The 16,858-nt window shown below is 43.1% G+C and overlaps 1 protein-coding gene across 1 annotated transcript in view; it reads left to right on the top strand.

The window, feature by feature from the left end:
* Nucleotides 1–318: 318 nt before the first annotated feature.
* NEB (nebulin) overlaps nucleotides 319–16,858 on the top strand; it is a 248,266-nt gene continuing 231,726 nt past the window's right edge. The window contains exons 1-2 of the mRNA XM_027078303.1: nucleotides 319–418; nucleotides 16,664–16,805. The gene's annotated coding sequence lies outside the window, so the exon portion shown is untranslated. The remainder of the gene's footprint in view (nucleotides 419–16,663; nucleotides 16,806–16,858) is intronic.

Raw genomic sequence — 16,858 nt, forward strand, 5'->3', positions numbered from 1 at the left:
TCCCTACTTGTGTAAGAAGAAGGTTAGTGAGTTCTCTCTGTCGCCCCAGGCAGGTGTAAACTGAGTCTGGGGTGCTGAGCAGAGATTTCTAGGCTAATAGGATTTATCTGGCTGGTTCAGAGAGCAGGACATGAATTTTGACGCCCTGGGTTTTGAGGACATTTTGACTGTGCCGTCCAAGCATACTATCTGTAGTGATGTTCTTTTTAAATATATCACAGGAGAGAGTTAAAATATGAGAAATATATGTAAGTTAAAGGCAAAAAATGAACCCCCTGTTTATAAATTTATCTTCTTTCTTACAGATTCAAACAACGCATTTGGGGTATGAAGATAAAAGCTTTGCTTTTGAACAATGTGTGAGTCACAGTGACTTTAGGAAATGATGATTCAGCAAATGATTCAACGAAAGTTGACAGTAAGCAAACTATTTCAAGTTCTCTTAGAGTCGTAGAGTTGGAAGGACTGTGGGATGCTGAGGGCCCCCCAGCATTCCTAATCAGAGGTTGTACAGCCATCTTCCATACCCTTTGAGTTACAGCAACTATTACCTCACCAAGCAGGCTGCTCCTTCGTCAGACAGCTCTAGTTATAAGAATGTCTCTGTCTATGTTAGCCCCTAGTCTACCTCTCTGTGACCCCCCTCGCCCTCCATTGAGCCTCATTCTGGCATTTGGAGCTGCTCAGGGATTCTGTCTAATCCCTCTTCCACATAATATTAACCTATGACTGTGTTTCCAAGTTCCAACTCTGAGGTTGCCTACCTCTGAACAAAAACTAAAACTCTGTGTGTGTGTGTGAGAGAGAGAGTGTGTGTATGTCTGTGGCATTGAGGGGAGGAAGAAGAGAAGACCAAGTCAGATCACCACTCCAGGACCGGCTGGTTCACTCTGGTGCTTGAACATGCACGTCCGAGCCTACATTTGCTCAGTGCTAGCTGGGCTTGTTACTTTCAAAGGTGGTTTTGCCTAGTGGTTTCTAGCTTAGAACATCCAACTGCTCTTTCTGTTGCCTGTGAGTTAACGCATGAGGGAGGATGAGAGTGACTCCTGGGAAAGGTGGCTGTCTTCAAGTTTACCTCAGTCCATGGAACCCTCAGAGGATGGGCATCCAGATGAGCTATCATTCCAGGAAATACCTCTCTGCCCACACACTCCCCTCAACCCCCAACACACATACCCTGAGCCCTGAATCAAAGGTAGGGCTGCTGCCACAAAGCTCATGAAGGACAGCTCAGTGGCTCATTAAGAATCGGAGAGGCTACAGCTCCAGGGCATCACAGTGACAGGGATACTCGAAAGGAGACAGAGTCTGATGCCGGCGGTTCGACGTGGGAGCCCAGCCACACACATAGGAGAGAGGGCTCTGGTGTCAGCGCTCCAGCTAAATAGCCATCTTCCTTACCTTCTCTGATGGCCAGTGTCCTCATCTATCAAATCTGGTAGGAATCCCTGCCGTGCAGGCCTTAGCACCGATGTTTACTCAGTAGCTCTAAACTTCCTTCCTTCCTTGGCTCAAAATGTTAAGGCAGGAAATAACTTAATGAATATCATTAACTTGAGATTTCCTTTGTGGTTCATTATAAGGAAAAGAAGGAGAGAGGGAGAGAGAGGATATAAATGAATCAAAGGCAGCTGGGTTTGGTAGGATGAACACTGGCCCAGGAGAATCAGGACCCCTGGACTTCTAGCCCCAGGTTCTGCTGCTAACTGGCTGTGTAACCTCGGGCAAGTCAATTGACCTCTCTGGGTGGGCCTCGTTTTTCTCATTTCTAAAATGAATGCCATAAACTGGGAAGTAATTTCTAGTGTATTATACTCACAAAAATTCTAATCCTGTTCTCACTCATTCAAGTTTGTTGTGTACCTTTCACACACCAGGGACAATTTCACAGCCAGGAGCAACTCCCGAGGTCCCTGCTCTCGAGGTGCCTGTGTCCCGGGGAGGGAGACAGATAATGAATAGACAAATACATGGTGATGGCTAGTTGGTGATGAGCACCACGAGGGACAATAAAGCAAGGCAATGTGATGGAGAGTGGCTGGGCTGGCAAGCGCTGGCTGGCACACGGTGGAAGGAAGTGCTATTTGGGCAGCAGCTTAATGATGGAAGGAAGAGAGCCCAGTGACTATTTGGGGGAAGAATGTTCCAGGCAGGGGTCACAGCAGGTCTGAAGCCTGGAGCTCCCAGTAAGAAGGCCAAGGGGATTGGAGCCCACTCTGGGGAGAAGTGAGCCTGGAGGGGCAGGAAGCAGGCAGATGCAGGAGATTGGATCTCACTCCAGGCGTGGGGACTTTCATTCTATTTTGGTTCTCAGAGCTGTTCAGTCCATGTGTAACAGGGAAAAACTGCTTTTCCCAGCTCCCTCCCATCTCCAGTGGTGCTGAGAGGTGAGAGGTGCTGGAGGTGAGAGAGGGAGGCTGGGGAGGGAGGTGGGCGGGGGAAGTGGGCATGGTAGGGCTCCTTGGAGAAATTGTGAAGTTGAGGAGTGAAGGCAGGAGGCTGGCAAGAGAATGGTTTCCAGTTCATCTTGTATTTTTCAAACTCTGAGTTCACTGTTTAGAATGAAGAGAGAAGCCCTATCACATCCCACCTTTCCCTTTTCCCTTGTATTTTCTCCTCTGTGAGAACACAGGGGCAGTCAATGGCAGTGCCTATACTTTCCTAGCTTATTTTTAAAATATTTGCTAAGCCAAATAATTATGTGTTGTGCAGAAGCTGTTCCCATATTATCTTCGGTCTTTATTTCAATACAACCTTTTGAAAGCAAAGAAGTAAAACCATTGCTTTCCTGGCCTCAGTGTCTCCCGGGGGCGTGGCTGCATGGGCCGATGCATGTGGACATCTACTCTCCAGAGGGGCAAGTTCAAGCCCTCTAAAACAAAGAAAAGAAATAACAGAATAAAATAAACTGACAAATGAGTAAAAAGAGCCAGTCTGGGACTGGATTCACAAATCTAAAGCAAAAAGGGCAGATACTAATGATGGACACGGATCAGCTACTTCCCAGACCTCAGATCAGCTGTCGGTTCGCCCTTCCTTACCTACACTTGGACCAAGTTGAAAGACTCGTGTTTTGCATTTTGTCTCCTCTCCCCAGTTTACCTTTCCTAGAAGTCTATTGAGGAGGGACAGCTCCTGAGTGGGGGGGAGAAGGAGGAAGGAGAGAAACAGTGGGCAGAAAGATGCCCACTCCTGAATTAGCTCCAAGAGACTGGGATTGGAACTTACCCTCTGCAAGGAATGGTGGCCCTCTGGCCACCTCTCAAAAGTCTGTGCAAGACACCCAATCGTCAGAACTAACACCCTTTCCAGGATTATCGATGTGCACCACAGTGCACGTGGCTGTCACTCCCTGACTCATAACCTTCCAAAAGCATGATCAGGGCCGATGGGATCTGACTCTGATGTGTTCCTGAAGGGTTCCCTGCTAATCTCCATCAATCCCTTCCAGCCTCCTTGGCTTGGCTTTTGCTTAAATAAGTCAGGCATATCCCTCCCTCAGGGCCGTTATATTTGCTGTTTCTTCTGCCCAGAATGGTCTCCCTCAGACACTCACATGGCTCACTCTCGTTTCATTGAGGCCTGTGCTCCAACTTCACCGTATCACAGAGCTTCCGTGGCTCTCCTGACAAGCTTGCCTTGCTGCCCTTCCCTCTCCTCTTAGAACTTTGATCTGTCCCCCTGTATACTATCTGTCTTCCTCACTGGTATGTAAATTCAGGAGGATAGAGACTTTGTCCTTTTCAGTCATCACCATATCCACATCACAATTCCTAGCACATTAATTGGCACTCAATAAATATTCACTGGATGAATGCTTTGCTGGGGCAGAGTCATACTTGCTGGTCCAGCAATGTCTCCAGCACAAGCTTCATTCATGAGCCTATGTATATCATCTGCACTAATTATATGCCCTGCTTGTGTGTGTGTGTGTGTGTGTGTGTGTGTACATGTGTATACATTCGCATGTTAAGAATAGCTCTAATAAAAGTGCTACATTTTTTTTTTTTTTTTGCGGTATGTGGGCCTCCCACTGCTGTGGCCTCTCCCGTTGCGGAGCAACAGGCTCCGGACGCACAGGCCCAGCGGCCATGGCTCACGAGCCCAGCCGCTCCGCGGCATGTGGGATCCTCCTGGACAGGGGCACGAACCCATATCCCCTGCATCAGCAGGCGGACTCTCAACCACTGCGCCACCAGGGAAGCCCAGTGCTACATATTTTGATTTTTGAAAATTGTAAAACAGGCATGGTGGCAAGTTCAGGAACCTATGTGGCCAACAAACAGAGGAAACGTTCAGGACCTCAGCCTTGAAGGCTTTCACTAGGGCTCGGGTTGGCATGCCTTCCTGTTGTCCTGCTAGCACAAAAGGGAGATGCCATCCAGAATGCATCTGGCCTCTGGGCATTGCTGAGGGTGGATCTCAAAGAGGGATCCAATTAATTAAAAAATAAATAAATAAATAAATTCTTTAAAGAGAGGGAATCTACTGAGCTAGTGTTGATAGGAGCTGTGTATTGACCCAGATCTCTTTGGGATCCTCATATCTCCCAAACAGCCTCAGGGTCCTCTGTGGTTTCAGCCACATTGGATTGAGGAGTTTGATTGCCTTTTAGCTTGGTTTCTCTGTTTACATGAAGCTGTTAAAAGTCATGAAAGGACCTCAACACCTCTGAGTTTCCTCTCTTCCCCAAGAGGACTAGCCCATGCTGCATGAAATACCCATAAGGCAGTACCAAGAGGAAAGTTGTCACCCTTGTGTCATTCCTACAGCTTTTGTTAACTAGATCTTTTTAGTCTGGCTTGCATTCATAAGCAGTGACATCATTTAGCATCTGTTAATCCAAAATTCACTAAGCACATATATTTTGAATCTATTGGAACATTCAATAAATATTTACTGAGTAGCTACTATAATGCATTAAAATGAAAAACCAAATTCTGCCTTGTTTATCAGGAGCAAAATTCCAATATGTAAAGGAGGGGGGAAAATGGAGAAATTCTACTATCAGCTATTCCTAGGGTAACCCCAAGAAAACTCCTTCCAGCCACCCAGGGCCCCAAAGACCATGGTCAAAAGACCACGGTCAGGTAGAGTATTTTTAAATGTTAAAAAAAAAAAAGTGTTCTCACGTCTATAACAATAGCTGATTTTCAGGGACTTCCCTGGCTGTCCAGTTGTTAAGACTCCGAGCTTCTAATGCAGGGGACATGGGTTCGATCCCTGGTGGGGGAATAAGATCCCACAGGCTGGGTGGCATGGCCAAAAGATTAAAAAAACAACAACAACTGTTTTTAAAGTATTTAACATATCTCAGTTTAAAAGCCACAGTCTCTTTAACCCTCTGGCAAACTATTGAAATTCACACTGCTTGGCAGGTAGACAGGCCAGAGTGTTGATTCAGAGAAAGGAAGGCCCGTGGTAACCAAGTGTCACATCTAAAACACCTGTGTGGGTAGGTGTGCACCTAGATGGGTCAGAGTTCTCTCGGTTTTCTGATACCGTTTATGCCACTGTACAAGACAATCAAGATTCTGACCATTGAACACGAGATGTATTTACTGCAGTGTGGTCAGTTTAGCCAGCGGCAGGAAGCATTTCTCTCTCTGGTGACTGATTTGAAGGCCAGTTGCCGTGAGAATTTGGATTTTTCTGGATCTTTTCTCAGGCATATGGGAAACAGATGGCAAGCACGTAGTCGTTCTCTTTTCCATCTGATCCTCTGGGCAACTATTGAGGTTGACTGGATGGTTCCAGTGTTCAAGTCATGATGGTTCTGTTAGAAATAACTCAGTTTGCATCTAGGGGTAAATAACAAAATACAACTTTTTCTAGTGAGGTATAAATTGGGTATCTTTGAAGTTATACATTTTGAAGAATTTAAAATGTCCAATACTTCTGAAAACACATAACCTTTAATGAATTGATTTTTGTTTTACCATTTCTTTTCCTTTTGTTACGTATTTCATCTTTCTAGAACTGACATGTTTAATGATAACATGATTATTTTCAACCAATGGTTGCGTAGTAATCATTACAGTAGCCTAATTGTAAAAGTCATTGAATATCAACTCAAAGACTGTTGACACCAACATCAGAAATTTATACACACCCTACATACACATGTACTTGTGTATGTGTGTGTGTTCACATGTGTGTACATTATATATGGAGAAGGAGAAACACTGAATTACAGCTAATATCTCCCACATGTACACAGGACATTGAAGTGATACTCATTTTTAGTTTCAAGGAGTTGTTTCCCAGGCAAATCAGTAAGGCAATAAACTTACTTTTTAAAAGACCCAAAAGTGTGTGACTGAAGGCTACTCAGAGGTAAGGGGCAGATCTGAGGTCAAGGCTGTGTGACCAACTCAGTGTCTCAGATCCCACAATGTCCTCCAGGGCCATTTGCTGCTGCCCTGGTTTCTCACACCTAGCACCTTTGTATACCTATTAAGTTGGAAAATAGTTCAGTATTCAAGGGCTGGAGGCTGAAGGTGGACCAGCAGCCAAGGTGAATCCCAGAGGTTCTTTGAGATTCATTCGTTCAGTCAACATGCATTTATCAAGCAACTATTATGTGCTGAGTTATAGATGAATAAACACCACCACTCCTGCTTATAGCCTAATAAGAGAAGACAAACATAAGGCAACACATGGGATCCTGTTCTAACAGATGCCTGGACCATCTAACAGAGGCTGTGAAAATAGAGGGAAGATGTAACCTTGTGTAATAGTTTCCTAGAGCTGTTGTAACAAAGTACCACAAACTGGGTGGCTTGAAATAATAGAAATTTACTGTCTTACTGTTCTGGAGGCTGGAAGTCTGAAATCAAGGTGTTGGCAGGACCATGCTCCCTCTGAAAGCTATAGGAGAGAATCCAATCTTGCCTCTTCTTGCTGCTGGTGTTTGCAGGTAATCCTTGGTTCCTTGGCTTGTAGATACATCACTCCAATCTCTGCCTCCATCTTCATGTGGCCGTCTTCTCCTTTGTGTCTCTCTGTCTCTGCACATGACAGTCTCCTCTGTGCTTCTCGTCTCTTTGTGAAGACACCAGTCATACTCTTTAAGGGCCTATGCTACTCCAGTATGACCTCATCTTCACTAATTACATCTTCAACAACACTATTTCCACATGAGGTCACATTCTCAGATCCTGGGGATTTAGAACTTCAATGTACCTTTTTGGGGCAAGGGTTGGGGGGATACAATTCCACCCATCACATCTTGATGTTCATTTTGTAAAAGTTAATGTAAAGCTTCAGGAGACTCAGTGCCTGGCCTGTTCCACTTTCTCTTTGGAGACTCATAATCTATTAAAAAACAACTCTTGAAAAAATTTTGTATCAGGATTGCAAGATTATAAATATTATGGGATACTTAAATGTTTTCAATCAACAAATTAACTTCTAAAACAAAAACAGAGCACAATATAATTATGTTATTCATGAGAAAATTGCAGAACTTACTTAAAAACCTTAATTTACAGTGTACTCTAGGAAGTGGGATCCAAGTTTTAAGTTCCCTGATGAACGGCAACTTATTTTAATCCTGTCAGTTTATCTTGGTCAGCTATTGTGTAACCTCACTAGACTTAACTTCAGAGGCCTCCTCTTGAGGCCCTTTGTGAAAATGAGGCTGGGCCTCACAGATAGCACAACCCCCCTTGAAAAGAAGCCATTTTTGATTGAAATGTGCTTAGTTCCTTCCCTCCTGCCCACTGAGCCCACACACACTGCCTTTGCTCTGGCTTAGTTTTCCTCACACCCTCATGCCCCTGACTCCTTGCCAGAGGGTGGACACATTCTGTCCAGCCCACAGGTGGCTGCTATTTGCAGCAGTGAGCTCCGCGTTCAACACTGTGTTGACCCCAGGTCTGGAGCCTGTTTGCTCTTGTCTGATGACCTAAAGACAGCTCAAGGGCTCAAGACAGTTTTCTAAGTGCGGCAAGCATTCTCCAGAGACATTGTGATGGCTCCTGTAATATATTCTTCACAGTTTGGTAGAGAATATTGCTTTACCTCACTACATTGCTACTGCCCCCAGAGAAATGATAATAATAAGAACCAACATTTATTGAACACTCACCACGTATTAGGCACTGTGCTCACCTTTTTACAGAAATTCTCTCAATCTGCAGAAAATTTTATGAGGCCAATACAGATGTCTTCCTCATTTTACAGGAAAGGAACCCAAGGTACAAAGCAGGTAGGTTACTTGCTCAAGGTCACACTGCTAGTATCCTTGCACTCAGGTGCTCCAACCTCAGGGACAAGACTCTTCACCGCTCTGGCCACCAATGGAGGACAATGAATGGATGACCAGTGAGCAGGTAGTTGGATGGACGGACGATAGAGCAATAGATTGACCCCTGTACAGTGAGCTCAACTGGCCTACCCTAGAATATGTCAGGCCCTTTGGATAATGTCACATCCCCACAGTCACAGACATGCTCGTGAGGCAGTAGCACACAGGGGTTAAGAAATTGGGCTCTGGAGTGACACTACCTGGGTTTGAATCCTGGCTCCATTACTTCTAAGTAATGTTGGGCAGGCTGTTTGCAATTTCTGCTGCCTCTTAAGTTTCCTCTTATGTGAAATGGGATTATCATAGTATTTTACTCATGGAGCTTTAAAAGGATTAAATAAAATGATGCATTTTACAGTCAGATTAGGCCTGGCAAATAATTAGTGCTCACTAAATGTTGGCTAGTGTAATTGTTTCCGTTATTTAACAGCAATACCTTACTTTTGTCTTGTATCTATACCTCAGAGCTTTCAAAGCTTGTTATAAATGTTTTCTCATTTGAGCCTCATCCAGCCCCATGTGATACACAAGGCAAGCATTTATCTCTAGTTTATGGAGGAGGAATTCATCTCAAAGAGTTTAGGGACAAAATAAGTCCTAGAGCCAAAGATAGTGAATGCAGAATGGGCTGGAAAACAAGTGGCTTGACTGGGCCCTGAGGGGTAAGACCTACCCAGAGGAAAACTGAAAAAGTAGAGAAAAATCTAGCTTTGGCCTCTCCGTCCTCCTTTTCTCTTCACCCCCGCAGCCTGAGTTGCTTTAGGCTACTGATCCCCTCCAAAATTTGATATTGTCTTGAAGGGTTGTTTTTTACATGGCTATGGCTTGTTTAAGGAGGGCACCTGTGGGGTTTTTAAGACCCTAAGGAATGTAGCTGTGATAGAGATGGTTCAGGCACTACCTGAGGAAGTGAAAGGGGAGGTGCACTGTAGGTACTTTGGTGTGTCTGAAGTCCAGGAAAAGTTAGGCAGGAGACAAAGCACAAATGGCCTTCCATGAAGAGCCTAAGGACCTTAAACTTACCTTTAGATGACAGACCGCAATGGAAGCATTTGAAGCACTAGAGGGACACAACACATTTGCATTTTAGACACACACACACCAGGGCTGATGGAGACTAGATGGGAGGCACGGATTCAGGGAGACCAGTTGGGAGACTGCATTGATAATTCAGGTGAGACGTATGGACCGGCCTGAATTAAAGCAGTGGCAATGGAGAAGGAGAAAAGAGGTCATCATGAGAGAGATTTACGAGGTGGCACTGAGAGTTTGAATAAATGTGGAAGAGGGTAAGAACTGGAGTTGGAGGTTTTTACAGTCAGATTGTGGATGACAGGAAATGCTTCCTAGAACAGTAGTTCTCACATTTCATCGTGCATCAGAATCACTTGGAGGGCTTGTTAAAATAAGGATGCTGGGCCCCTACCCAAGAGAATCTAATTCAGTAGGCTGGAGTAGGGGCCCAAGATTTGCATTTTTAGCAAGTTCCCAGGTGGTCCTAATGCTGCTGGCCCTGGGACCATACTTTGGGAACTCTCCTAGAGAATGGTATAGTTACATTTTGATGTAGCTTCTAGGAAGGATTTAGACACAAATTAGCTGAGAAGATAGAGGAGAGCATTTTAGGGGGGCTCAAAGGCATAGGCAAGGCCATCATGACTTACTCACTGGAGTGGCCTTTGGAGAGCTTCAGCATGTTGGAGGTGAGATTTGCCTTGACAACTATGCCCCTTTGCAGTATAACCTGTTTTTGAGAACTTCCCTTCCTCATTGTGAAATGGCCATTGGATATAACGAGTCTTAGTGTGGGTTTTCCCAGGTGCAGACGCTGAAGATGGATTTAAGTGAAAGTACTTTATTTAAGAAGCACAAGCAACTCCAGTAAAGAAAGGCATGTTATACAGGGAAGGGAAGACAGAACTATTAAGCCTCAGGGAAACTGGGATCAGTGCAAAGCACACGCCTCAAAATTATTCCTACCAAGGTGGGAGGGAGATGGGGTATTTATACAAAAACTCCTGACAGGCACTATTGAGTGTGGTAGCTGGTGACTTGGGGTAGTGTGTTAATTCCTTGGCACTTCTGGTCTGCAGCTTGCTGGGCAGTACAACTTCCCTTAGTGCTGAGGAAAAGAGCCTGAGGGACAGAGATGCAGATTTGGCTTTAGAAGTGGTGGAATATGTCCAAAGGGGCAAGGGACAGACTGTACATTGATAAAACACCACCTGGGGGTAATCTTGAGCTGAATGCCAAAAATGGTCTCTGATAAGTCTCCCAGTCTGGGCCTTTACGCAGCGTGGCAAAGCAACAGTCAGCCTTGTAATTCAGTGTTTATTTTCATTTTGTGCATCTGGGGAAAGAGAAAGTCAGGAAGGTGAATTGAGCTGAGGTAGGAGGAAGGATTCCTTTGGCTGGCTAAGGATGGCAGGTATTTAGCCTCCGGGAATAGCACATGTTAGAGTTAATATTCTCTACCTATTCCCTACATGTAGGACTATTCTTTACGTACTCCTTATCTGTAAACTATTCTTTTCTTATTTCAAGAAGCAGAAGTCAGTTCCAAACTGCTAATGGGGTTTGAATTTTGTTTTGGTTACTCGAGATTAACACATTGCTAGCTTATTATCTCATAGTTTCTTCTTATTACTTTTTCTCCCTGAAAATACCATGACTTAGGTATTTCTTTAAATGTTCTTCCCTGAAAGCCATATTTTCTTTGGCATCTAAATTAGATTTGCATTTTACTTTTGGTCCTTCTCAGTCTCTGCAGCCTTAGGTTCATTTTTAGATCAGCTGGTGTTTAGACCCTTTTGTCATCATTCAGAATTAAGCAAAATAACAGAAAACGAAATGGTTCTGCTCCCTGTTAAGCTCCTGGGGTGGTCAAATAAGGCACACCTGTAACCAATCAAGAACTGTACTAATCACATTGAAATGTCTTTTATTGGTTTCATAAAAAAAAAGGAAACAGAATTTTTTTAGGTAAAAAGTCATTATTAACCCCAATGGCCCCTGGGATGACTCTAAGGTGCATTGAGATGCCTCTTGGGTGTTAACCTGTCCAGAGAAATTGCTTGGTAAGTTTTAAACTTATTTTTAAATAAAAATCAGGACTGTCATTCATACTTATTAAATTAAAAATATGTCATTGCTTTATAGTGTAATATAATGGTTTTTAAATAGTGTAAAATGTTTTCTTTTGGAGATCAGGTTGGTCTTGTTTGAAAGTTACTATGTGTCAATCTTCAGCTATAAATTCATCCTGAGACCCAAGATATGGAACATCTATTTATGGAAGATTAGCTGTGGTGTCTGTCACTCAGCAGCCCAAGGGGCAGTGGTGAGGTCAAGTTCTAAAGTGAACCTCACACATAGGAAGATATTTCATGCAATGCAGAGCCGAAAGGGTCATACAGCTTGCTCATCTTACAGATAAGGAAAATGAGTCCCAAAGCAAGGGAAGGGTTTCCTAGAGTAAGACATTTAGTTGTCAATTAAATGACATGCAGGTCAGAGATGGAAGGTTGGTAAACTGACTCTCTCTTCCCAGCCTTGGGTGCCAGTTTTTTTTCTGTGCCAGTCCTCAGGGTTTGTTTACACCAAGGCAGGTCTGGAATTGCCACACTGGATAAATGTTAACGTCGGGATTCACAAAGTATATTCAGTGGGACAAAATTAACTTAAATATATTGTACTATGGTTGAATACTTTTCAGACATGCAAGGAGAAACCAAAGAAGCCAGTAGATTTCTCTTCCTTCGAGGCTCTGTTTCTTGGGGCCATTACAATTGAATGTGCCTGCAAATCTCATAGAGGGGTTAGAATGCTCAGCACTTCCCACACTTCTTGACAATGGAACCCTCTTCTCATGGACCAACTTATAAGACTAATGATTCTCAAGAACTCCTACTGGGAAAGGCCAGTCACAATTCCCTTGTTTACTTGTGAGGAAAGGAAGCCACAGAGAAGTTTTATGGGACAAGCTTCTATTTTGGAAAAAACTAATCTCAGGGGACTTCCCTGCTGGTGCAGTGGTTAAGAATCCACCTAACAAAAGAAGTAAAACTGTCACTGTTTGCAGATGACATGATACTATACATAGAGAATCCTAAAGAGGCCACCAGAAAACTACTAGAGCTAATCAATGAATTTGGTAAAGTTGCAGGATACAAAATTAATGCACAGAAATCTCTTGCATTCCTATACACTAACATTGAAAGATCAGAAAGAGAAATTAAGGAAACAATCCCATTCACCATTGCAACAAAAAGAATAAAATACCTAGGAATAAACCTACCTACGGAGGTAAAAGACCTGTACTCAGAAAACTATAAGACACTGATGAAAGAAATCAAAGATGACACAAATGGATGGAGAGATATACCATGTTCTTGGATTGGAAGAATCAATATTGTCAAAATGACTATACTACCCAAAGCAATCTACAGATTCAATGCAATCCCTATCAAATTACCAGTGGCATTTTTTACAGAACTAGAACAAAAATCTTAAAATTTGTATGGAGACAAAAAAGACCATGAATAGCCAAAGAAGTCTTGAGGGAAAAAAAAGGAGCTGGAGGAATTAGACTCCCTGACTTCAGACTATACTACAAAGCTACAGTAATCAAGACATATGGGACTTCCCTGTGGCACAGTGGTTAAGAATCCACCCGCCTAATGTAGGAGACACGAATCAATCCCTGGTTCGGGAAGATCCCACATGCCACGGAGCATCTAAGCCCGTATGCCACAACTACTGAGCCTGCACTCTAGAACCCGTGAGCCACACTACTGAGGCCATGTGCCACAACTACTGAAGCCTGCGCACCTAGAGCCTGTGCTCTGCAACAAGAGAAGCCACTGCAATAAGAAGCCCATGCACTGCAACAAAGAGCAGCTCCTGCTCACCACAACTAGAGAAAGCCCACGCACAGCAACGAAGACCCAATGCAGCCAAAAATGAATAAAAAATAAATTAAATAATTTTAAAAAAAGGACAATATGAAAAAAAAAAAAAAAAGGACAATATGATACTGGCACAAAAACAGAAATATAGGTCAATGGAACAGGATAGAAATCCCAGAGATAAACCTGCGCACCTATGGTCAACTAATCTATGACAAAGGAGGCAAGGATATACAATGGAGAAAATACAATCTCTGCAATAAGTGGTGCTGGGAAAACTGGACAGCTACATGTAAAAGAATGAAATTAGAACACTTCCTCTTAGAGGAAAACATAGGAAGAACACTCTTTGACATAAATCACAGCAAGATCTTTTTTGGTCCACCTCCTAGAGTAACAGAAATAAAAACAAAAATCAACAAATGGGACCTAATGAAACATAAAAGCAAAGGTAACTACAAACAAGACGAAAAGACAACCCTCAGAATGGGAGAAAATATTTGCAAATGAAGCAACTGACAAAGGATTAATCTCCAAACTATATAAACAGCTCATGCAGCTCAATGTTAACAAACAACCCAGTCCAAAAATGGGCAGAACACCTAAATAGATTTCTCCAAAGAAGATATACAGATGGCCAAGAAGCACATGAAAAGCTGCTCAACATCACTAATTATTAGAGAAATGCAAATTAAAACTACAATGAGGGGCTTCCCTGGTGGCGCAGTGGTTAAGAAGCTGTCTGCCAATGCAGGGGACACAGGTTCGAGCCCTGGCCGGCGAGGATCCCACGTGCCACGGAGCAACTAAGCTCGTGCTCCACAACTACTAAGCCTGAGCTCTAGAGCCCGCAAGCCACAGCTACTTAAGCCCGCACGCCTAGAGCCTGTGCTCCACAACAAGAGAAGCCACAACAATGAGAGGCCTGCGTACTGCAATGAAGAGTAGCCCCCGCTCACCACAACTAGAGAAAGCCCGCACACGGCAGCAAAGAGCCAACACAGCCAAAAATAAATAAATAAATTTATTTATTTATTTAAAAAAAAAAAAAAAACTACAATGAGGTAACACCTCACACCAGATAGAATGGGTATCATCAGAAAATCTACAAACAACAAATGCTGGAGAGGGTGTAGAGAAAAGGGAACCCTCTTGCACTGTTGGTGGGAATGTAAACTGATACAGCCACTATGGAGAACAGTATGGAGGTTACTTAAAAACTAAAAATAGAACTAACATATGACCCAGCAATCCCACTACTGGGCATATACCCAGAGAAAACCATAATTCAAAAAGACACATGCACCCCAATGTTCATTGCAGCACTATTTACAATAGCCAGGTCATGGAAGCAACCTAAATGCCCATTGACAGACAAATGGATAAAGAAGATGTGGTACATATACACAGTGGAATATTACTCAGCCATAGAAAGGAATGAAATTGGGTCATTTGTAGAGACGTGGATGGATCTAGAGACTGACATACAAAGTGAAGTTAAGTCAGAAAGAGAAAAACAAATATCGTATATTAACACATATATGTGGAACCTAGAAAAATGGTACAGATGAACTGGTTTGCAGGGCAGAAATAGAGACACAGATGTAGAGAACAAACGTATGGACACCAAGGGGAGAAAGTGGCAGGGGGTGGTGGTGGTGGGATGAATTGGGAGATTGGGATTGACATGTACACGCTGATGTGTATAAAATAGGTAACTAATAAGAACGTGCTGTATAAAAAATAAATAAAATAAAATTAAAAAAAAAAGGAATCTGCCTGCCAGTGCAGGGGACACAGGTTCAAGCCCTGCTCAGGGAAGATCCCACATGCTGCGGAGCAACTAAGCCCATGCGCCACAACTACTGAGCCTGAGCTACTGAGCCCGTGTGCCACACTTCTGAAGCTGGCACGCCTAGAGCCCATGCTCCACAGCAAGAGAAGCCACTGCAATGAGAAGCCCACACACCACTCTGAAGAGTAGAGACCCGCTCGCTGCAACTAGAGAAAGCCCGCGTGCAGCAATGAAGATCCATTGCAGCCAAAAATAAATAAATTTATTTAAAAAAAACCCAAACTAATCTCAGGGGTAACCAAGCACCAGGCATGCCCACTCTAGGCAGCTGTCTACTGAAATAATAATTCCAGGGTGCCCTATTTAGGCACAGTTTGGATCTGAGATTATCTGTTTAATTCAGGATCTGCAATGCCATCTTGGCCCTCCCTAAAGCATATCTTGAGTCACTGGAGAAGATAGAATTGACCCAGTTTTTCAGTGACCTCCAGACCACCTGTGTTCAACAGGTCAGCTAGACTGCCCATACCATGCTGAACTGGATTTCAGGAATAGACCTGCATTTCAGGGTCTTCCTGGGGCTACACTGCACTTGAGAATCAATGAGACAATTATTGTCCACTGTTTACCTGCCCATATATTGCTATATTGTCAAACATTCCAACTTCCAATGTTATGTGACTAACCAAGAAAACATTGCTGATAAACTCTCTCCACTTTCCTTCTTAAAAAACAAACTGTTCTGGTCCCGCTGACAGTGATGGAAAGGTGAGTTAGATATTAGTTCAAACTCTGTCAAGTGAGTTAGGCATTCCCAGACTGCTCATTACCTCACAAAGAGCGTTAAGAACTAGTTAACCTTTTTTTTTTTTTTAAAGAACTATTTAATAAATCACTCTCAAAGGATGGCTTAGGTAGGTTGGTTTGGCATATACAGGACCTCATAAAATGCCACCTCCTTCACATAGCCTTTTCTTGCTAACTAGAAAGTGATACAGCAGCTTCCTCCCCTAAGACCAGCTCATACAATCACTAATGGACATGGAAATGTATATTCAATTTAAAAAATTGTCATCTAAGCTAGATGTACCTTTTATGTTGTAAATTCTATGGCTGCCTCTCTGTTCATACTTACATATACATGTATACACAAATACATGTAATGAATAATTTTTGAACTCTAGACCTTATTTTTAACAACAACGTAATGACATATATTCAAACTAGTATTTGGGAAGTCATTTTCCTGGAAAGAAATTCACATACACATACACACACATATATGCGTGCAAAGATGCACACACACATACACACGTATATTTGTGTGTGAGGGCAAGAGTTGGAGGTACTGACTATGGAGTAAGTTCAAAGCCACACAAGAAAGCCAGCTTTGCTATCTTATCTTTATATCTCATGTTGGAAATTCTTTAGGAATCAGCAATTTAACGCTGACATTTTTTGAGACCCATTCATTTGCGAAGTTTGGTTGGCAATGGACAGTAAATTGTTGTAAATTCTGATAATTTACTGCATAACAATTGAATATCTATGGGTAGTGGGTTGAAAGGACAATTTTGGGCTAGGCTGTGGAGAGGGAAAACAGAAGCAAAACAATGAAAGCCCTTGGCTGTTCTCATTGCAATACAGAGATCCAGAGACTCGCTGCTTCAAAGTCAGGACTCTCAAAACCAGGAAACTTCATGAAGAACTCACTTAGAAGATATACCTATGTCCAAGACCTCCAAGGAAGCAGGGACAGGAGAAAGAGAACCTAGAAATGGATCAGAAGGTAATTTTAAAAGCTCCCTCTTCCATGTTTATGTGTTTTTCATTGTAGGGAGC

Source organism: Aethalodelphis obliquidens, unplaced genomic scaffold, assembly GCF_003676395.1.
Source record: "Aethalodelphis obliquidens isolate GAN/ISIS:26980383/991018 unplaced genomic scaffold, ASM367639v1 scaffold2, whole genome shotgun sequence".
NCBI classification, from domain to species: Eukaryota; Metazoa; Chordata; class Mammalia; order Artiodactyla; family Delphinidae; genus Aethalodelphis; species Aethalodelphis obliquidens.